Source organism: Palaemon carinicauda, chromosome 11, assembly GCF_036898095.1.
Source record: "Palaemon carinicauda isolate YSFRI2023 chromosome 11, ASM3689809v2, whole genome shotgun sequence".
Classification (NCBI taxonomy): Eukaryota; Metazoa; Arthropoda; class Malacostraca; order Decapoda; family Palaemonidae; genus Palaemon; species Palaemon carinicauda.
This window is the reverse complement of record NC_090735.1, coordinates 96,321,786-96,344,396: the sequence shown is the minus strand read 5'-3', so window position 1 is coordinate 96,344,396 and position 22,611 is coordinate 96,321,786. Positions and strand designations below refer to the sequence as shown.

The window sequence follows — 22,611 nt, the reverse complement described above, 5'->3', positions numbered from 1 at the left end:
CACGGCTGGGACTTTCGAGTGGAACCTCTCGGTCATGGCATCCCGACGTTTTAGGATCGAGTTTGCCCACAAGTTCGAAACTTGGTGAGCAAAAAACTCGATGGAGCGCGTGCCCGAGAGGAGGAAAGTCTCAAGGGCCTTCCTGGTGCTCTCCTTGGACAAGTCCTCGGATCGCAACAGGATGCCAAGAGACCCCAGCCACGAAGTGGCCTGCATGGCACACTTCGCAGCCTTCTCCTGGCTTAGGATCTCCGTGGCCGAGAATGTCACCTGCCGGGCGGAGAGTTTCTGGAGAGAAATTCCCCTAGAGAGCTCTTCCACGGAGTGGTGGAGGGGAAGAGCTAAACAAGACTCCCCCATGATCTCGAAGTACCTCCTCTGTTGTACCCGAGGAGGTGGGAGGAGTTTGTTCCCGGCAGAGGAACGGCTGGAGGAGGCGAGTTCGGCAAGCTGGCCCTCAACCTTATTTCTGGCACTCTTCACTCCCTGGAACCAGGGGCAAAGCCACACTGGCCTTTGGGAGCTTCTGGGTACCGTAGACTTGGTCCAGTATCGTGTCCTTACCTTCGTGAGGGGTGGTCTCAGGGTCCTTGAATCCATTGAGTTGCCTCATCAGACTAAGGACCTGCCAGAAGGCATGCTCCGACTCGTGCTGTTCTCCTCCTTGTGGACTGGCAGCAAGGTCTCCTGTCCCCAATAGCTCTACTTGGGGAGATACGTGGACGTTCTCCTGGGGTCTCGGTAGCTCCGGTCGAATCCGGGTGGAAGACTTAGGGACAGTCTTCGAGTCCTTAGGCTCCCTCCCCGGAGGGATACAGGATTCAAGCAAAGAAGTCTGGGGGCTCCTCTCCACACGAGACGGTTCTCTTCCTCGAGGTGGGGTTCCTCCCATTGGTGCCGTGGGAGAACGCCTCACCTCGCTGGATTCTCCTTTGGACGGAAAGGCTTCGTCCACAGGGGAAGCAGAAAACGCCTGTGAAGGGGAAGGAGCCTTCCCGGCAGACTTCTTGGGAGCCAACTTAACCCTGGGAGAAGTAAACACGAAGTCCACTCCTCTCCTTCTCTTCAGCGGGGACGCGGGTGCCATTGGTTTCAGTCCCAGATCAGCGAGGGCCGGCTCCATTGCCTGCACGAACGCTTTGATCAGGGATCCAAACCAAGGCTGGCGGCTGACCGACGCAGTGTCAGCAATACCCGCTGGAGGGAAGGGGATCGGCTGATCCTTCGGAGTGGATACTACGGGGCCTGCCTGAAAAGAAGAATGTTGCGTGGACCTCTTCGAAGATTCTTCCTGCTCCTGGACGTGTGTAGCTCTGCGCTTGCGGGGTGGAGATCGCGAAGACAAGGATCTGGAAGCACGCGTCCCCGACGACTCGCATGGTTGGGCGCGCTGCGAAACCCGGCAGGAATCGCTGGCGGCGTCGCGCGATGGTTGAATCGCTGGTTCGCGCGCGGGCGAACGTGGGCGAGTGGAGATGAAGGCGCGGGGGCGAGGGAGGGCGTGAGTGCGCGGGTGAGAGGACGCGTGAGTGCGCGGGTGAGAGGACGCGTGGGCGAGTGGGCGAGTGGGCGAGTGGGCGAGTGGGCGCGCAGGCGAAGGTGCGCGTGGCTGCAAGGGCAAGCGCTGGCGGTCAGGAGAGCGATGGCGCGTAGGCGATCGATGGCGTGTTGGCGAGCGATGGCGCACTGGCGAGCGATGGCGCGTTGGCGAGCGATGGCACGTAGCGCGAACAGGCGAACGACTACGCACGGGCGAGTTAGCGCGCGGGCGTGTCGGCGACCTGTGGCGATCCGAACCGGGGGCGCGTAGGAGAGCGCTTGCGCGCGGGCGCGTAGGAGGTCGCTGGCACACAGGAGATCGTTGGCGCGCAGCTGCGCGATCAGAAGGAACCAACTGGGGCGCAGGACCAGAGGGCGATGAAGTGCGCAACGGCGAACGCTCGTGGGCGGGCTCAGGAGATATCTCGTGGGCGCGCCGCGCAGGAACTCGGGGTGGCGTGGATGTGCGAACAGGAGTGCGCGCGCGATGGCTGGCGCGTAGGCGAACGTCGGCGAGGAGGCAGAGGGACAGTGTCCCTGCCTGCACCCAGATCCGGAGATTGTGGGCGCGCGGGTGAACATTGGCGCGCATCAGGAACAGGGCGAGCAGGAGATCGTGGACGCTCAGGAGACCGATGGCATACATTGCGAGTAGCAGGAACAGAAGTGCGCTGGCAAGCTGGAGAACGCTGGCGCACAGGTGGTCTCTGAGGCACAGGAGAGCGCTGGCGCGTAAGAGAGCGTAGGCGAGCAGGAGGGCGGTGGCGAGCAGGAGATCTACGGCGAGACTCAGAAGATCGGCCAGGCGCAGCAAGTCCAGAGGGATCTCTAGGACTACGCGCGCACGCAGGTAAGACCTGGCGCTCGAGAGACTCGCCCACATTGTGGGAAGAGCCCTCTTGCCCGTTGGAAAACGGGGTGCGTAGGCGCCCACTGAGCATCAGCGTCCAGGAACAGGGATGGAAGACTGGAAGGTCTGGCAGGCGTCGGAGATCGCGAACGATCTGCGGAGAGGTCCAAGGAAGCAGCTGCAACGGTCTGCTCTCGATGTGGAGGATCCTCTGCGGGGGAAGTCGAAGGCGAAGATGCGAAGAGGCGCCTCCTAACTCCCTTGTAGGGAGAAGAAAGGCCTCTACGGCGAAGACGACCTCGAGGCACAGCAACACCATCGTCTGTCCTCCGAAGAGGAGTCTCTGTCAGTGCACTCCCCCAAGGGGGAGAGTCACCCACAGGAGAGACTGTTGGACCCAGCTCCTCCCTCGAAGGATGTTCGGAGGGGGGAACTGAGCCTTCAGCAACAACCGCAACCGCAGCAGGGGCTTAACCCGACCCGTCGGAAGCCTCTGCCACAACAACGTCGACAATGGACAGAGGATCTACCTCTGCTATTACCGGCGACTGTTTGACAGCTGCACCCAACTGGATCAGGTCAAACAGGGCTTCCTTGGAGGGCGAGCCCTTAAGCCCCAAGGAAGCCCAAAGCTGTAAGAGATCATCATTAGTCACATTATCATTAACAGAATTAATGCCCTCCCCCGGAGCAGGAGGGGGAGCTGCCTCGCTATGGGAGGAAACGCCCTCTCCCGAACCCCGAGATTGGGAAACAAAAGAAAGGCCTGCGCTACCATTCGCCGACCTCTCGCGAAAGACCAATCGAGTGGGAGCTTCGGAGGAGGTTCGGGCGCCGGAAGAAGAGTCCCCGGAGTCTTCCTTCTTCAAGAAAACAGTCCCGCTTAGGCTTCTTCTTACGCCGCCGGGCAAACCTCTCCCAGTGGGAGGTAGGCCACTCCCTGCACTCACTACATGTACAGTGAGCCCTTGTTTATAACGGTAGATAGGTTCCAGACCCGACCGCGATAGGTGAAAATCCGCGAAGTAGTGACACCATATTTACCTATTTATTTAACATGTATATTCAGACTTTTAAAACCTTCCCTTGTACGTAGTACTGTTAACAAAATGACAAATTCGAAGATAATTTGTATTTTTCCTAACCATACAAACCTTAGCTATTTACATTGGGTTTACCTTTTAGCGCAGCTGAAATGGCGAGCCATTAGAATTTAACGGGGGTGTATTACCCCCGCGCTAGTTAGCGGGGGGGGGGGGGGGGGGGGTAGGGGAGTGGTAGCTAGCTACCCCTCCCGCCCCCCCCCCCCCCCCCCCCCCTCACACACAGGTGAATACTCACTTTCACTTAGAGGTAGGACTTGTCTTGGGGGACAGGGCTGGCGGGCAAATATGTGTAAATAGCTAAGGTTTGCATGGTTAGGAAAAATACAAATTATCTTCGAATTTGTCATTTGTTCCGTAACCGAAATACAAACCACGCTATTTACATTGGGTGACTTACCCCTTAGGTAGGGTGGAAAGTCCCCAGCCATACTGGCTTTGGCTTTACCCGGGGACTCAGAATCCGAGTGAGTCGCACTCGAGAAAAGGAGTCCCTGCACCTCACAAGTTCCTTGCTCCGCAAGGAACCGTGTGGCCTACATAAGCTTGTGTGTGAAGGAAGAAGTGTGACCCGTCCTAGGCAGTTGACCTGGAGTTCCAGAAGGAACTCTGGGTTAGGACGTTCCTCATACCACCTCGTCAGGGTATGGGGGACGCGACAGTATTGACTCAATAGTCGGAACACAAGGAAGCATGGTTTACCTGCAGAGGTTTGAGGTCAGCTATGCAGAGACCAGGATGCTGCTTCCCCGTAGAGGGGATGATGAAGAAAGAAGTAAGGGCCAGACATACTTCTTTCGTTCATGCAGACTAAAACCTGATAACAATGCCCTCAACCTTCTGCTGCCTGTCCAAAAAGGAGCCTGAGGTTAGACCAGCTGTTGTGTAGCCACCACAGAGCGATAGAAAACGTATCGAAACTCCTGTGGGTCACCCCCTGCAGGAAGCGGGCTGCGAAGGTCATTAGACGCTTCCAGACTCCAGCTTGTAGCACCTGCGTCACAGAGTAGTATTACTCGAAGGTGAGGGACGTTGCGATGTATCCAACATCGTGCTGTAGGGTGACGTGACGGGGGAGAGTCTGGAGACAGGTCGAGATGAATGTCCTTGAGTCCGAGCTGAGGAGGCATACTGGTGACTCTCCCCCGTGTCCTCCTTGTGCTCCCAAATCGGCTGCAACTGAGGACAAACTGCAGCTGTTCCCAAAGCTAACCCCTCGATTCCTTTACTGGCAAGAAGGAGAAGGTTTTGGGACATCAGATACAGAATGGAGACTCGAAATCTTGAAGGAATTGGACCGAGGGGGCCGGGACCCCAAGATTCTGAGTCTAGCCAACAACTCAGGAGCGAACCTGAATGTTGCCTTCCCCCCTTCCTTAGAATGGGCGGAGTCGTACGAGACCAAGAAGATTGCTTACACACTGGCCGCGGCCAGAGTGAGCAAGAGACCCAAGACGGAATACAATCAGAGGCCTGTCGTAAAGGGTCTTGAGAAGATTTCTTAAGGGACTAAAAAGTCCGAGCCATGCTCCAAGTTGGAGGTCTCACTCCGACTAGGGCAGGGACGTTCGTAGCTTCGCATGAGCGAGGAAAGATCCAGCGGGAAGGAAGAAGTTATTCCTTTAAGCCTGAAGGTCAGGGAAAGGCTGAGCGACAGGCTTCATTGCCGAGAGCGGAAAGGAGTTTCCTCCCGCCGAAAGGCAATAAGATCGTTATTGCTGGAGAAGAGGCCTCAAGGGAAGAGGTATATCTCCCACGGCACCAACCACCGAAGACTCTTCACTTCGCCTGGAAGACCCTTGCGGATGACTATCGCAGATGACGCGACCTACGTCCCGCGACTGTAGCGGGTTGTCTCTTCTTGAGGAGGAGGCATAGTGTCTCCAGGCATGAAGCCGAAGCGACGCCCCGGCTCGTGAAAGATGTTGCAGTGTGGTTGTTTGAGTAGTCTGTGCCGTGGGAGAATCTCTCCCGGGAGTTCCGTCAGGGGAAGCAGAGGGTCCAGAAACCGTTCTGCGCATAGTCCCAGTGGAGTTCTCCCATGAAAGGTTGACAGACAACCTGGTCTTGTTGAAACCCATTCTCCACAGACAAAAAGGAGGGAAGACGCAGGCGTCGAAGTTGTCCCACCATCATCGGAATGCATCTTGCCAGAGTCTCGGGGTCTGAGACTGGGGGGGGAAGAACAGCGGAAGCTTGAGGTTCCAAGCTGTCGCGATCAGGTCCCCCAGACCAGTACTTGCTGGTTACTCAAGGCCAAAGACCCCCAGGTACACTCTCTCTACGAGGCTCTGCTCGGATAGTCGGAGAGAACATTCCTCTGCCTGGAATGAGAGAGCCGATGGTGGTATTGAGAGTATCTCAACCATCTCGGTATCTCTACTGCAAGATGTGAAGGTGTGAAAATGCGTACCCTGCTGGTTAGAACACGCCAGAATCATGAAGTCGACGCGCACGGAGCGACTCGACAGGAGCTGTAGGATCTGTAGAGGGGCCAGACTACGGCCCCTAAGCCTGCCTGAATGATGGAGAGGTATCCTTCAGGTCCTGACCATAGGCCTGGACCGGAATATGCCCCCCCCCCCCCCCCCCCCCTTTTCTTTGACGAGTCCGAGAACAGCATCAAGAATGTGGGGAAAGGACGAGAATATCCACTCCCATCAAGAGGTTCCATACGTCAACACCCATTGCAGGTCTAATAGTTCCGCTGGTCCCATAGGGGCCAGAAAGTCCGGTTAATCGTTGCCTGAAACCACCGGAACTTGGACCGCCCTACATGGAACTTATCCTGAGGCGACCGTTCGGAACTATAGAAGGGTCAATGAGGAAAGGAGAACTAGGAACGTTCCAAGGTAGGGCTGAAAGCTCTGCTTGACAGAGAACAGGTACTTCGACTCTCCCCAGCCTTGCCACAGTCAACTGAAGGGAAGGCTCGGAGGAGGTGGCAACAGAATCTGGCGTCCCCAGGAGGTCACCCATCTAAGTACCGACCAGAACCGACGTTGCTTAACCTCGCTGGACAGACGAGAAGCGGGGTTTCCAACGTGGTAAGGCCGTTGACTCAATATCATGGCAAGATACTCCATGTGTTGAGGCAGAATAAGAGAAGGCTTCTAGCAAAATACCATGAACCCCCACTCATGGTAAGTATCTGGAAGCTTGTCCCGGCGCTGAAGAAGGTCGAACCCGAGCCTACCGGAGTTGACCAGACCTCCGAAAGCGAAGGAGGCGGAAGCCTGCCCCTGAGCGGCCATGAGGAAAGCAGGGAGAGTTCTCTGGGGAAAAAAACCTGCGATACCACGGCGGGATCGCCACACTGCGTCCTAAGCAGGAATACCTGTAGTCTAGGCTGAATTCCACGAGCTTCCTGGAAGATGGATGGAATGGAAACTGAAAGTACCCGTCCTTCCGATCCAGGGTTTAAGGAGTCCTGTCGCCTCGTTACCAGTCTGACCGATTCTGCTGTTCCACGCTGGACGAAGTTTGTTCGACAAACTTGATCAGGGCTGAGAGGTCGACTACGGAACTCCCGTCTCAGATACTTCCTTACAAGAAAGGATCGACTGAAGAAGCCGGGGGTGAAGTCGTCGATGATCCTATGGAGGACCTTCTCCTAAGGTATGGATCATTCTGCCCAAACGGGCAAACTCTTGCCGACCCTATGGCATAGAGGTTCAGAGACACTGAATCCGCTGACAGAGACGGCAGGCGCGATATCCTTGGCTGATCACAGAGATCGTGCGGGAATGGGCATCGGGAAGCTGTCATCCGGATGAGTAACCTTAGGCATCCTACCGCGTGAAACCTGCAAGGGGGGGGTGCCAATTCTAGAGTTTGTGAACTCTGCCGCTCCCCCTAGGACCATGTCCCCCCCCGGGGGAGCCTCCCATGCCATCTGTTCCTGACAGGAGGAAACTGCAATTGGACACCTTGTCTCAGTTGTCGTAGCCGATAACTTAGGCCGACGTGGTTGAAAGAAAAAAAGGCGCTGGAGCCCTGCAGAGTCTGGAAGAAAGCGCCTTGGAGGAGTGAAAACCAAAACGAAAGTCGACTTCCTCCGCACAGGCGCTGTCTATGTCTCTGTCCTTGGGCACAAACAAACTCTTCTCAAGGATGGAAGGGTGTCTGAGGTTGTCGACATCCACGGATGAGACACCCGAAAGGAAACCCTCGGTCAGCGCGTCCAGATGGTCCAACATCGAGCTTGCCCAAAAGTTAGATACTTAACGACGAAACGCCAAGGTGCCTGAGCCCGAGAGGAGGAAAGTACCCATGACCTTCCTGTAGTTTCCTTGAACCAAACCTCGGGCCGTAACCGAGGAAGGGAAGGACCTGGTAAGCCCCTTACACGAGATGAAGAAGAGGAAGGGGTAAGCAGTCACCCCTTCGCCGATGGAGAAATCTCGAACGGAAAGCCCCCCGCCAAAAATCCCTCCAGGGAATGACGGGGAAGGGCTAACCCAGGTTCTGGAAAGAAGAGTGTTGCTCAGACCTCCCTGAAGATTCCTCTTATTCTTGCATGTGCCATGCTCTGCGTTTACCGGGTGAGGCCGTGTTCTGGAAATACACTCCAGAAGAACTCGCCAGGCTGGCCATGCTGCGAAAACCTCAATGGGAATCGTGGTCGCAATCGCCCTGGAGCTCGCACTATGGTAAATCAATGATTTGCGCGTGGGCGAACGTGGAAGCGCCCATGCGCGGTCACGCAGGAACGCAAACGAAGGTGAGCGAAGGAGCGCAGAAGGATGGCGAGCGTGGTAGGAAGGGCGGGAGCTGGTGGTCGGCGAGCGATAACCCATAGACGAGCAATGGATACTGCAAGAATTAAGCCGACGTTCGTGCGAAGAAACACTGTAGGTTCGCGCGACGGAACACCGTACGGTCGCGCGACGGAACACCGTAGGGTCGCGCGACGGAACCCCGTCGGTTCGCGCGACAGAACCCCGTCGGTTCGCGCGACGGAACACCGTCGGATCGCGCGACGGAACACCGTCAGATCGCGCGACGGAACACCGTCGGATCGCGCGACGGAACACCGTCGGATCGCGCGACGGAACACCGTCGGATCGCGCGATGGAACACCGTCGGATCGCACGACGGAACACCGTCCGTCCGCGCGACGGAAACTGTCCGTTCGCGCGACGGAATACCGTCCGTTCGCGCGATGGAATACCGTCGGTTCGCGCGTGGGCGAACATTGGAGAGCACGTGCGCGGACGCGCATGAGCGTAGACGTGCAGTCGCGCAGGAACGTGGGCGTGTGGCCGCGCAGGCACGTGGGCGCACGGGTGAGACCAGGCGGTCGGGAGACCGATGGCGCGTCGGCAAGCGATGGCGCGTTGACGAGAGATGGCGCGTTCCGCGAGGCGATAGCCCGCAGGAGAGTGAGGGAGCGTTGGCAAGCGACGGCGCGTCGGCAAACGACGGCGCGTCGGCGCGTTGGCGAGCGGTGGTGCGTTAACAAAACGCTAGCGAGCAGATGAAGAATCACGCGGGTGCGAGGCGATTGCCAACGCGAGAGAGACTGGTGATGGTTAGCGTGCATCGTGCTAACAGAAGGCGCGCAGGTGCATCAGGAAGGTGAGCGCTGAAGCCAGCTGTTAATCAGACGATCCTAGACGGTCAGAAAACCGTTGGCGCCCATTGGTGCGTGACAACGAATGGCGCTCAGATGTGCGCTGGCAAATGAAGAAAGCTGGCGCACCGAAGGACAGAAGCAAAGGTGAGCGCTGGCGAGCAGGAGGAAGATCTACGGCGAGACTCAGCTACCGGAGATCGTGGTCCACAGCAGGCGGGCGCTAGAACGCTACTGATGGTGGTCAGGGGAACTGACACGCGTGGCAGATCGATGGCGATCGTTGACGCGTAGGAGATCGCTGGCAAGCAGGTGAACGTTGACGCGTCTAAGGTCGCTGGCTAGCTGATGATCGCTGACGAGCAGAAGGCAACGCGTGGAAGCCTGCACAGAAGAAGAGTCCTTGACCCAGACCTGAACCGAAGTTCTAGATCGCGAGGGCGAACGTGGGCGCACAGGGCGCGTAACAGGAACCAACAGGAACAGCAGAGACGATCATCATGCGAGCGCTGACGAACAGGAGAGCGCTGGCGAACAGGAGAGCGCTGGCGAACAGGAGAGCGCTGGCGAACAGGAGAGCGCTGATGAGCAGGAGAGGAGAGAACACAGCAGAAGGGCGCGCAGGGGAACCCTGACACGCAAGGGAAAACCCCCGTGGGAGGCAACCCTTTGCCCCGAAGGGACCGTTGCACGTCGGAAGACGAGGTCAGACTGCTGTCCATCTGCACCCGGGCAGAAGATCAAGAAGAAGGAGTTGTAGGCTGCGAACGGAGATTCAAAAAAGGCGCCTCTTAGCACCCTTATAGGGAGATGAGAGGCCCTTACGACGAGGCGGACGGTGAGCCTTACGGCGAAGGAGGCCAACAGCAACAGCAGCAGAAGAATCCTCCGAAGAGGAGTCTCTATGAGTGTACTCTCTCGCGAACGAAAGAGAAACACTTCGTAGAAGAGATTGGTCAGCCAGTGACCTAAAAGGAGCAATCCTCCGAAGAGGGGCTCCTGCAGTTGCCCAGCCCCTTGAGCGAAACTGCAGGTGTGACCGCTCAGCACCAAGAGCATAGTCGCACGAAAAAAAGGCAAGAGAAGAATCCCCCAAAAGGGGAAAACTCAAGCCTGGACAGGAAAAACTTCCCTCGGAAGGAAAGTTACCCACCCAAGGAGGCAAGCCTCCTGAGAGTTCTAAAATGAACTGGAGAGCTGTCAATCGTCACGGGAGTACTTCCAGTAGAAGGAGACACGCCCCTGATGAAAATCCAAAGGGGAGGCAGCAACAGCCGAATCCCCAGGCCTCAACAAGACAGCTCACACTGTTGCCATATTACAGAAACGAACTAGATCGGTAACTGTAAAAAAAATAAAACAAAAATCATTAGTACACATTCATTCCCCCGGGAAGGCTCCGAAGAGGAATCCCGAGGGAAAGGAAAAGAATTACACAACAGGCACGTGCCCTCACAACCACTTACACTCAAGGAAGGAGAGCTGTAACCAAAACAGAATTATAACAATTATAATTATGAAACTATGTAATTATGTAATTAAAAAAATGAATGAACACTAAAGAAAGAACGAAAACCCCGAAAGGAATCGTTCTACAAGCTGAAAAATTAACAACTACAATTAGATTCATAAACTAATTGAGACAAAGCGTACGGCGTAGCAACCCCCCCCCCCACACGGGAAGGAAGCTACGAGGGCGTAGTAAAACGTAGTAAAAGGGTGAACGATCTCAAGAGAGAGAGAGAGAGAGAGAGAGAAAGACCGAAGTCAAACTCGATCGCAACCCATAAAATTACGCCGTGGTGGCCTAACTGCCAAGGACTCCACGGAGATATCGTACACTACACACACAACTCTGAAAAGGAAACTTACTGATTTCTATACTCAAATATATATACAAACATGAAAACATGTTTACATATATATTGAGTAAAAGAAAAGTAAGCGATTAACTAAAGACAAAACAAAAAATGGCTGCCAAGACAGAGACGTCTGTCCCAGTCCGAGCCAAAAGTGAAAGTGAGTATTCACCTGTGTGAGGGGGGGGAGGGGTAGCTAGCTACCACTCCCCTAACCCCCCCCCCCCCCCGCTAACTAGCGCGGGGGTAATACACCCTCGTTAAATTCTAATGGCTCGCCATTAGAATTACAGTAAAAGCTTTTAGAAAATATGTTATTACAAATATTATTTACCGTATCTATATAAAATCATACAGTACATACTGTACGTAGCAAAGCAGGAAAACAATTTACGAGAGAGAGAGAGAGAGAGAGAGAGAGAGAGAGAGAGAGAGAGAGAGAGAGAGAGAGAGAGAGAGAGAGAGAGAGAGATTGTTTTACGTACGTAAATGTAAATTTTAAACAAAAAAAAATATGATAGGTTACAACATGTATACTCTTCAGACTTTTAAAACCTTCCCTTTAACTTAATGCATACTAAACTAAAACAGGCACAAATATTAAAATGTTAGAATATTAAAGTAAAAAATAAAGATTGTTACTGTACTCACCACGAAAGAAGTTGAAGAAAAACTTGAATGATGATGGCGATGAATTTGCTGCACAGTAGAAATGATGATGATGAAGCTGATGATGTCTTCTACTGTGCAGCCAATGATAGTATTTTACGTCTCTTAAGACGGAGGTGTCTTTTCCTGGGACACCTCTTCAACTTCTTCCTGGGAAACTTTCTTCAATTTCTTCCAAAGGCGTACTAGCAGGAGGAACTGGCTCTTTTTTGCGAGGCTGGAAGAACATTGTGATCGGAAGTTGCTGCCGCTGCTTCTTTTTTCGCTCTAAGAGCATCCTGTAGGGAGTCATGATGTCATCGACCTTGTTGCAGAATTGCATAGACCAAACCATATCCTCGTCCCACTCTTGCAACATTTCTTTCACCTCCTTCATATGGTTGCAGACCTCGGCAAGCCGTTCTAATGTTAAGCCCGTTTCTTCGACATTTTCTTGGGTCTTTTCCTGTGTTTCGCTCTCTTCTTCACTGGCCGATTTCGTCAGGTCTTCAAGGTCTGCGTCAGTTAGCGGCTGGGAATGGCAGTCCAACAACTCGTCGACGTCTTCAGTCGTCATGTCACCAAACCCGTCACCTCCAATTATCGCAGCCAACTGCATAGATTTGCGTATTGCAGAGTGTTGGATTTCAGACGGAGTAAATCCCTCGTCGTCGTAAACAATCTGGGGCCACAACTTCTTCCAGCTCGCATTAACGGTTGCAGGTTTCATTTCTTGCAGTGGCTTCTGAATGTTCTGCAGGCACGTGGCTATGGTGTACTTCCGCCAGTACGCCTTCAAATTAAAATCTTCATCTCCATCTTCTTGGGCAGCATCCACACACGCAACGAGATCCGCCAAGGTATTCTTCGTGTAGAGGGCCTTGAACGCCCTGATAACCCCCTGGTCCATCGGTTGAATTAATGACGTGGTGTTGGGTGGCAGGAACTCAACCTGAACGCCCTCATGCGACAGGTCAGTTGCGTGTCCACCAGCGTTATCCATAAGGAGAAGGATCTTGAATGGCAAGCCCTTCTCTAAGAGATATTGACTGACTTGCAGGATGAAACACTGGTAGAACCAGTTGGAGGTCAGCATCTTCGTAATCCATGCTTTTGGATTATGCATCCAGTACACGGGAAGGAGATTCTTATTTTTATTTTTCAAAGCGCGAGGATTTTTCGACTTGTAAATAAGCCCCGGCTTTAGCAAAAATCCAGCAGCATTGCCACACATCACGAGGGTAACGCGATCCTTGAATGCTTTAAAGCCAGAGGCTTTGGCTTCTTCTTTGAACAGGAAAGTTCGCGACGGCATTCTCTTCCAAAACAAGCCGGTCTCATCCATATTAAACACTTGTTCCGGCTTGTATCCACCTTCTGCGATAATATTCTTGAACGTCTCGTTCGCGTAAGTTTCAGCGGAAGCAGCCTCGCCATGCAGGGAAACGCTTTTCAGGGCAAAGCGTTTCTGAAACTTTGCGAACCATCCTTTGCTGGCGGAAAAATGTAGTTTCTGACGCTGGGAATCAGTGGATGTCCCTGGTTGAGGTTCATCTACATCATCATCTTCTTCAGCATGGTCGCCATCGTCGTCTTGAGGCTCCTTTCCCGCAAAATTCTCATATAAGCTCAAAGCCTTGGTTCGGATGGTGTTCGTATCCAAGGCTATGTTCTTCTTCCGGCAGTCGGCAATCCACACTGCTAAAGCACCTTCCATGCATACGATCATTTTATTACGCGGGGTAACGACTTGCTTCGCTGATCTGCTAAAGGTGATGGTAGCCGTCTTTCTAATGTTCGCCTCGTCCTTCTTGATATAGCGAACGGTGGATTCGTTGACTCCAAAATGGCGGGCTGCGGCCGCGTAACTTCTACCGTCTTTTAACATATCGAGAAGCGTCACCTTCTCAGCAATCGTCATCATCTTTCGGTGGCGTTTAGGCCCACTGTCAGCCTTAGTAGAAGCAGAACGCTTGAGAGCCATTGTACAGTAGGGTTTAACAGAAAGTTCAACAAAAAGTTCAACTTAAAACAGTCACGCACAGCACAGATTAAAGTTCACAATAACTTAGCAACATCTACACAGCGATACGGCGGGAGACAAAGTGGCCGCGAAAAGATGCTGCGGGTTGGAGAAGCGGTCAAAACACCAATCACAGGCTAGATTACAAAACTTGGGTTCTGATTCGTCATCTATCAGCGCTTGAACCAATCACAATCCGTCTTACATGCTACGTAGTAGTTACCAATTCAAAGTACAAGGTACCCTACGTATACAGTAATAATAATAATAATAATAAATAATAATAATATATAATGATAATAATAATAATAATAATAATAATGATAATAATAATAACAATAATAAATTTAATAACAACAACAACAATAATAATAATAATACAGCTTTACGTACGGTATTTTACGCTTGTTTTGTTGTAGGATATCTCTCTCTCTCTCTCTCTCTCTCTCTCTCTCTCTCTCTCTCTCTCTCTCTCTCTCTCTCTCGTACGCTTATTCGAGATGTGATTTTTGCAACAAAGAATATTATTGGATGCAGTACTACGTACGTATACATAAAAAAGATTCATGGAAAAGATGCACATCCATTACATTTGTAGTACAGTAGTAGCCATCAGCAGCCTTACACCATTCTAATATGGTATGACTGCATCTGATTTGCGTTTCATGTTCGATTTAATTTTACTACGTACTGTATACGAATTATCGTATGATCACATTCTCTTTTCGTGTTTTATTTCTTTCTGTACTGAATTATATGTCAAATGTAATGCAATGAACAATCAGTAAGAGCAGGTATTACTAATTGCAGTATTAATGTAATTACAGGTAACGAAATATCGTATTTGGGGTCTTCAGATATCGCGGTATTTTCAAAATTTCCGGAAAAACCGCGATATGTTTATATATATGGGTTATGAAAAAAACCGGCGAAGTGGTGAATCCGCGATGGTCGAACCGCGAAGTAGCGAGGGCTCACTGTATTATCCCTTTCGCACTGTTGACCTCGACACTGCGGGCATAAGGAGTGAGGGTCCGTCTCGACCGCCGACATGAATGTTCCACAAAGGCGGTCGGGGAGTCCAGGGCATTTCCGCATGATGGGAAGAAAGGAAGAGGCCAACTTCAAGCACACAAGCTGAAAGAAAAAGCAAAAAATTAAGGCTGTCAACAATGCGAGGGCGAAGCAGAGACATCTGCTCATCGCCCCAGCCAAAAGTGAAGTGAAGCAGTTCACCGGTGTGTGAGGGGGGGAGGGGTAGCTAGCTACCACTCCCCTACCCTCTTGCTAACTAGCGCAGGGGTAGTTAACCTTCATTAAAATTCTAATGGCTCGTCATTTCAGCTACGCCGAAAGTAAAACCCATGTAAATAGTGTGGTTTGTATTTCGGTTACGGAACAATTGTCATTTGTTCCGTAACTGGAATACAAACCACGCTATTTAATAGGGATGACTCACCCATTAGGAGGGGTGGAAAGTCCCTGCCAGTACTGGCTTTTGGCTTTGCCCGGGGACTCATTATTTGAGTGTGTCAGCACTCAAAAATAAGGAGTCCCTGCACCTCGCTAGAACCTTGCTATGCAAGGGCTGCGGCCTGCGCAAGCTGTATGTGAAGGTATAAAGTGTGACTTGTCCTAGGAAGTTGACCTGTAGTCCTTTAGATGGAAACTTTAGGCTAGGATTCTCCCAATAACACCTCGTCAGGGTATGGGGACGTGACAGTATTATCTTAATACTAGGAACACAAGGAAACATTGTTTACCTGCAGTGCAGAGAACCCAGGATGCTGCTTTCCCCAATAGATGGGAGGATGAAGAAAAGAATAAGGGCCAGACAAACCTTTTTATTCATGCAGACTAAGACCGGGTAACAATGCCCTCAACCTTCTGCTACTTGTCCACTAAGGAGCCTGAGGTTTTGGACCAGCTGTTGTGCAGCCACCACAGGGCCGAAGGAAAACGTATCGAGCCTCCTGTGGGTCACATCTTGCAGGTAGTGGGCTGTGAAGGTCGTCCACACCCCAGCTTGAAGAACATGCGTCACTGAGAAATTCTTCTTGAAAGCCAGGGACGTAGCTACGCCCCTGACATCATGTGCTCTAGGGCGACGTGACGGAGGAGGGTCTGGATTCAGGGACAGATGGATCACCTTACGAATCCATGCCGAGATGGTGTTCTTGGTGACCCTCCTTTTATTCCTCCCAGTGCTAACAAACAACGCTTGCACCTGGGGACGGATTGCAGCCGTTCTTTTGAGATATAGCTTCAAGCTCCTTACTGGGCACAGAAGGAGATGATCTGGGTCATCTGTTACAGAACGAAGACTCTAAATCTGGAAGGAGTCGAACCGAGGGTCCGGCAGCCCCGGATTTTGAGTCTTAGCAATAAACTCAAGGGACGAATTTGAACGTTACCTCCCCCCATCCCCTTGAATGGGCGATGTCATATGAGAGACCATGAAGTTCACAGACTCACTTGGCCCAAGCCAAAGCTAGTAGAAACACCGTCTTCCAAGTTAGGTGGTGATCTGAAGCCTGGCGTAATGGTTCATAGGGAGGTCTCTTAAGAGACCTGAGAACTCGAACCACGTTCCATGGAGGAGGTCTCACTTCCGACTGAGGGCAGGTAAGTTCATAACTTCGTATGAGTAGGGAAAGTTCCAGCGAGGAAGAAATGTCCATTCCTTTGAGCCTGAAGGCTAGACTTAAGGCTGAGCGATAGCCTTTCACCGCCGAGACTGAAAGGCGCATTTCTTCTCGCAAATAAACGAGGAACTCCACTATTGCTGGAATAGTGGCATCGAGTGGAGATATACCCCTTCCACGACACCAACCACAGAAGACTCTCCACTTTGCCTGGTAGACAGATGCGGATGATTTTCGCAGATGTCCAGACATCCTAATCGCAACTTGTTGCGAAAATCCTCTCTCAGTGAGGAGATGCTGGATAGTCTCCAGGCATGAAGTCGTAGCGAAGCTACAGCTTTGTGGAAGATGTTGGCATGTGGTTGTCTGAGTAGATCGTGTAGTGAAGGGAGTTCTCTCGGAAGTTCCGTTAAAAGCTGCAGAAGGTCCGGAAATCATTCAGCGTGATGCCATACCGGAGCTAAAAGGGTCATTGAAAGATTGACCAATTTTCTGGTCTTGTTGAGCACCCTCCTCATCAGACATAACGGGGGAAAGGCATACATGCCGATGTTGTCCCACCATTGTTGGAAGGCATCTTGCCAGAGCGCCTTGGGATCCGGGACTGGGGAACAGTACAGTGGAAGGTTGAAGTTCAGCGCTGTCGCGAACAGATCCACAGTCGGAGAACCCCACAAAGTCTGGACTTTGTTGGCTACTAGATGATCCAAAGATCACTCGGTACTCACTATCTGAGACGCTCTGCTCAGATTGTCGGCGAGCACATTCCTCTTGCCTGGAATGAAACGTGCCAATAGTGGAATCGAGTGGACTTCGGTCATCTCAGTATCTCTACTGCAAGATGGGATAGCTGCTTCGAAAAGGTACCTCCTCGCTTGTTGATGTAAGCCACTACTGTGGTGTTGTCGCTCATCACCACCACAGAGTGACCCGCTAGGTATTGTTGGAACTGTTGAAGGGCCAAGAAAACGGCCTTCATCTCTAGAAGATTTATATGGAGGCACTTTTCTGATTCTGACCACAGGCCTGAGGTCCTGTGGTGTAGAATGTGGGCACCCCACCCTTTCTTTGGGGCGTCCGAAAACAGCATCAAATCCGGGGGGAGGACGAGAAGATCCACTCCTCTTCGTAGGTTCTCGTCTGTCACCCACCACTGGAGGCCCGTCCGTTCCCCAGGTCCCATAGGGATCATGACGTCCGGGGAATCGTAACCTTGATTCCACCGGGACTTGAGTCGCCACTGGAGGGATCTCATCCTGAGGCGACCATTGGGAACTAGACGAGCCAAAGATGAGAGGTGACCGAGGAGAGGTAACCATGATTGGGCTGGAAGCTCTTCTCGTCTGAGGAAAGGGCTTGCGACCCTCCTCAGCCTTGCTATCCTGTCGTCTGATGGAAAGGCTTTGTGGAGATTGGTGTCTATAATCACGCCTAGGTATACCAGTCTTTGAGTGGGAAGCAGAGAGGACTTCTCGAGATTTACCAAGATCCCCAGATCCTGGCAAAGTCCCAGAAGTTTGTCTCGGTGTTGAAGAAGGGATGACACTGAGTCTGCTAGGATCAGCCAGTCGTCCACATAACGGAGGAGACGGATGCCGATCCTGTGTGCCCACGATGATATTAAGGTGAACGCTCTGGTGAAAACCTGTGGTGCTGTGGAGAGACCGAAACACAGCACCTTGAACTGTAGATCTTGTTGTCTAGGCAGAATCTTAAGTACTTCCTTGAAGACGGATGGACTGGGATCTGGAAGTATGCGTCCTTCAGATCCAGTGTACACATGAAGTCTTGCAGTCTCACTGCAAGTCTGACTGTGTCTGCGGTCTCCATGCTGAACGGAGTTTGCTTGACAAACTTGTTCAGAGCTGAGAGGTCGATGACTGGTCTCCAGCCTCCAGACGCCTTCTTTACAAGAAAGAGTCGACTGAAGAAGCCCAGAGACCCGTCGAGGACCTCTTGGGGAGCGCCCTTCTTCAACATGGTCTGGACTTCTGCCCAAAGGGCCTGCCCCTTTGCTGATCCCATGGCAAGGGAGCTCAATATCACTGGATTCGTCATCATGAGAGGTAGAGATGTTGTGAACGGGACGCGATATCCCTGACTGATTACGGAAATCGTCAAGGAATCGGCCCCGAGTGGCTGCCACCTGTCTGCGCAACTTTGTAGGCATCCCCCCACTGGTGGACATGCAGGGGGACTGCCAATCCTAGCGTTTGCAGCCTCGGCTGCTCCCTCTAGAATTCTTCCCTCCCCTGGAGGATTCCTTACCTTTCATGTCCTTGACAGGAAAGGGCTTAGACACCACTATCTTCGCTGCCGTTGTTGGTTTCGTGGTCTTGGTAGGACATGGCTGCTGGGGTTCCGGAGGCTTATAGGGCTTGGACGTCAAAGCCCTATGTAGGAGGGAGTCTTGGTGAGACTTCCTCCACCTTTCAGCGGCCTGCTCCACGTCCTTAGGCTCAAACAGATTCATTCCCATCACGGAAGAATGTCTGAGCCTGCTGATCTCGGTGCTAGGGACCTTATGATGGAACCTCTCAGACACTGCATCCCGACGTTTCAGGATGGTGTTAGCCCATAAGTTCAAGACTTGGTGGGCCAGAAACTTGATGGTGCGAGTGCCTGAGAATAAAAAGGTCGCCATAGCTTTCCTGGTACGTTCTTTGGACAAATCCTCCGAACGTATCAGGATACATAAGGTCCCTAACCAGATGTCCAGCCACGAAGTGGCCTGCATGGCACACTTCGCAACCTTTTCCTGATTAAGGATCTCAGTCACCGAGAATGAGACCTGCCGGTTGGAGAGTCTCTCAAGAGGGACTCCCCTGGTCAGCTCTTCCAAAGAGTGGTGAAGGGGAAGAGCTAAACAAGGCTCCTCTAGGATCTCAAAGTACCTCCTCTGCTGTACACGAGGAGGTGGGAGAAGCTTGTTGCCAGCACTGGATCTGCTGGAGGAGGCTAGCTCAGAGAGCTGGACTGCGATCTTGTCCCTGGCACTCTTAACCCCTTGAGACCAGGGCAAAGCTGCACTGGCCTTAGAGGGATTTTGAGTCCCAAATACTCGGTCCAAGACAGTGTCTTTGCCCTCTCGAGGAGGAATCTGTGGGTCAGCAAACCCATTGAGAGTCCTCATAAGGGTCAGAATCTGCCAAAACGCATGTTCTGACTCCTGCAGATCTCCTCCTGAAGGACTAGCAGCGAAGTCTCCTGTTCCCAAAGGCTCTTCTTGGGGAGACTCGCGGACGTTCTCCTTCGACTCCCTCCTGGGAGGGATGCAGGACTCTGACAACGACGGAGGTAGGCTCTTCTCCGTCCCTACCCGAGAAGACTTTTCAGCGCGAGGTGGGGTTTTCCTCATTGGTGCGATGGGGGAACGTCTCACCTCACGTGACTCCCCTGAGGACGGGAAATCTTCGTCCGAACGGGAGGGAGAAAAAGTCTCGGGGGGGAGGGGGCCTGCCTCGAAGGCTTACGAGGAGATAGCTTTGTCCTCGGAGAAGTCACCACGTCCGAAACTCCTCTTCTTCTCTTCAGGGGAATAGATGCTGCCAAGGACTTGTGGCCTAGCTCAGAGAGAATAGGATTAAAGGCCTGCATGACTGCTCTCATCAGTGCCCCAAACCAAGGCTGCTGGCTGACAGCTGCACTGTCAAACACTCCCTCTGGAGGGACAGGGATTGACTGATCCCTGGGAGGAGTTTCCATAGTGGGGTTCGCCTGCAAAGAAAAAGATGAAAAAGAAGAAATATCCCTGGACCTTTCTGGAACCTTCCCCCCTACCGGCGAGCGCGCTGTTCTGCGTTTGCCGGGGGGGGGGGGGAGGGGAATGCGGCGATGGCGTTGTCCTGCAGCCTCGCGCGTGGGAGGATATTGACGATCGCGCTGGGGAGTGCGCTGGCGCTCACGCGATGGGGAATACACGGGGTCGCGCACAGGAGACTGTTGGCGCATGCGCACGAGGGCGATTGCGAGGATCGCGCGGGCGAGCGATGGCGCGTAGGAGAGATATCTCTTGCGCGCGGGCGCGCAGCTGGACCCTGCGTACATTGGCGCGCCTCTAGTGGGCGCACATCAGGCTGGCGATGTATCACTGCTGTGGGAGATGGGCGTAGGCGCGTGTAAGTGACTGTGCGCGATTGCGCGCTGGCGCGCAGGTGAAGGTAGACGGCGCATTGGCGAGCGCTGGCGAGTAGGGGAAGCCTTAAACTTCCCTACAGCACCCAGATCCGAGGATCGTGGGTGCGCAGGAGATCGTTGGCGCGCAGGAGAACGTTGGCACGCATGGCGCGCAGCAGGTTGAGGGCGCGCTGGCGCACTTTAGCAGAAACCTCGGCAACAGGTGTGCGCAGGTGAGCGCTGACGCGATTTATCAGGAACGTCGGCAGCAGGTGCACGCTGGCGCGCTTTATCAGCAACAGTAGGAGAGCACCTGTGCGCTAACTACGAAACCTCAGAGGTCAATTGAACGTTGGCGCGCATGCTTGGCATGGTGCGTAAGGGACGTATGCGCTAATTTGCGCGTACGCCCTTGTTGCCCCGAAGGGACCGGTGCCTGTTTTATAAGAACAGGTTCAGTTGGCGCCTACAGCGCATCAGCAGCCAGGAACGGCGACGGCAGGTCAGCAGGTCTGACGGGTGGAAGGTCGGCGTGTCCTTTGCAAAGACGACCTTCCACCGAAGGGGATCACGAACAATCCGCAGAGAGGTCCAGGGTTGTAGCAGGAACAGTCGGAGATCGATGACGAGGCTCCTCTGCGGCGGACTGCACCAATGACGACAAACCGAAGAGGCGCCTCTTCACACCCTTATAAGGTGAAGGAAGGCCTCTCCAGCGAAGAGGAAGGTGAGCCTTCCGGCGTAAGCACCCTCTGGGGCCGTTGGGTCAGCAAGCTGACCATCAGCAGTCCTCCGAAGAGGAGTCTCTGTGAGTGAACCCCCCCCCCCCCCCCGAGGGGGAGAATCACCGGCAGGAGAGACTGTTGGACTTAGTTCCTCCCTCGAAGGTTGAGCAGAGGGAGAAACTAAGCCTTCAGCTACAGCAGGTTGAGCAGTTGCAGAGGTACTAGGAGATACCGCGAGGGATACCTCTGCCACCACGTCAACAATAGACAGAGGATCAACGGCTGCCAACGTCGGCGATTGCTTGACAGCAGCACCCAAACCTATCATGTCAAACAAGGCTTCCTTGGAGGGCAAACCTTTGAGCCCCAAGGAAGACCAAAGCTAAAATAAATCATTTACATTAACATTTAAACTTAAAACCTTCCCCTGGGGGAAGAGGTGGAGCTGCCTCCCTGTAGGAGAGAAAGCAAAAAGACATTAATGGCTGTCAGAGAGGCGAGGGTGAGAGCGGACACGTCCGACTACCACCCGAGCCGAGAGCAAAGTGAGCTCAAGCACAGGTGTGTGTGAGGGGGGGAGGGGGGGTAGCAGGCTACCCTCCCTACCCCCCACTAACTAGCAGTGGGGTAGTAAACCCTCGTTAAAATTATAATGGCTCGTCATTTCAGCTACGCCGAAAGTAATAACCCCTATTAAATAGCATGGTTTGTATGTCAGTTACGGAACAAAGTAAGTTATCAATTTTTTTAATTTTAATGTGTTAGTTTTACTATTTTGTTAGCGTGCGCAGCTCAACATTACCGCTTGCCAGTGCATACGAGCTTGATGCTGTATTTTCCTGCGATCGTAAGAGAGACAGTGGCAGAACAAGAACCATTATATTTAGCGTAGCTAATGTTATTGTAACATTACTAATGTTAGCGTGCGCAGCGCAACATTACCGTTTGCCAGTACATACGAGCTTGATGTTTTATTTTCCTGCAAGCGTAAGCGAGCTAGTGGCGGAACAAGAACCATTATATATAGTATTGCTAATGTTATGAACTTTTAGGTTAGGTTAGGTGGATTTGTTAGGTTCTGCACCCCTTTTGTACCTTTTTATATACTGTGTAAAGGGTATATGGAAAAATGCTCTAAAAGACACATGCTAATATTACCATAGCATTGCTAACGTTAGCAATGACATCGTAATGTTGGCAACGCTGTGTAACACTAGTAACGTTGCCAATGTTAGCATTTGCTGTACATACATGAGTGAAGTGACACGGAATTTGAACAAGTCATTATATTTAAACATTTTAACAGAATATATGTAACAAAAGACATTATATTTCAATATTTTAAAAGAAAATATGTTTTCCTGTAAAAAAATAACGTGATTTAACAGGTTTTCACCTTCATTTCATCCGTAATAACAGCAACCAGTTCGGCTACTTAAAGTTAGACGAACTGGTTGTTCTGTTTGTTTGGGGTTGAATTGAAGGTCAAATCACATTTACTACAGGAAAACATATATTTTCTGTTCGA

General features: G+C 52.3%; 1 protein-coding gene and 2 pseudogenes across 4 annotated transcripts in view; 1 reads left to right on the top strand and 2 right to left on the bottom strand.

Moving 5' to 3' along the window:
• Positions 1 to 22,611, top strand: part of LOC137650100 (signal peptide peptidase-like 2B) — a 407,178-nt gene that overhangs the window by 290,082 nt on the left and 94,485 nt on the right. The window lies entirely within an intron of this gene.
• Positions 1 to 22,611, bottom strand: part of LOC137649860 (signal peptide peptidase-like 2B) — a 190,560-nt pseudogene that overhangs the window by 166,772 nt on the left and 1,177 nt on the right.
• Positions 6,435 to 6,553, bottom strand: LOC137650316 (5S ribosomal RNA; annotated as a pseudogene).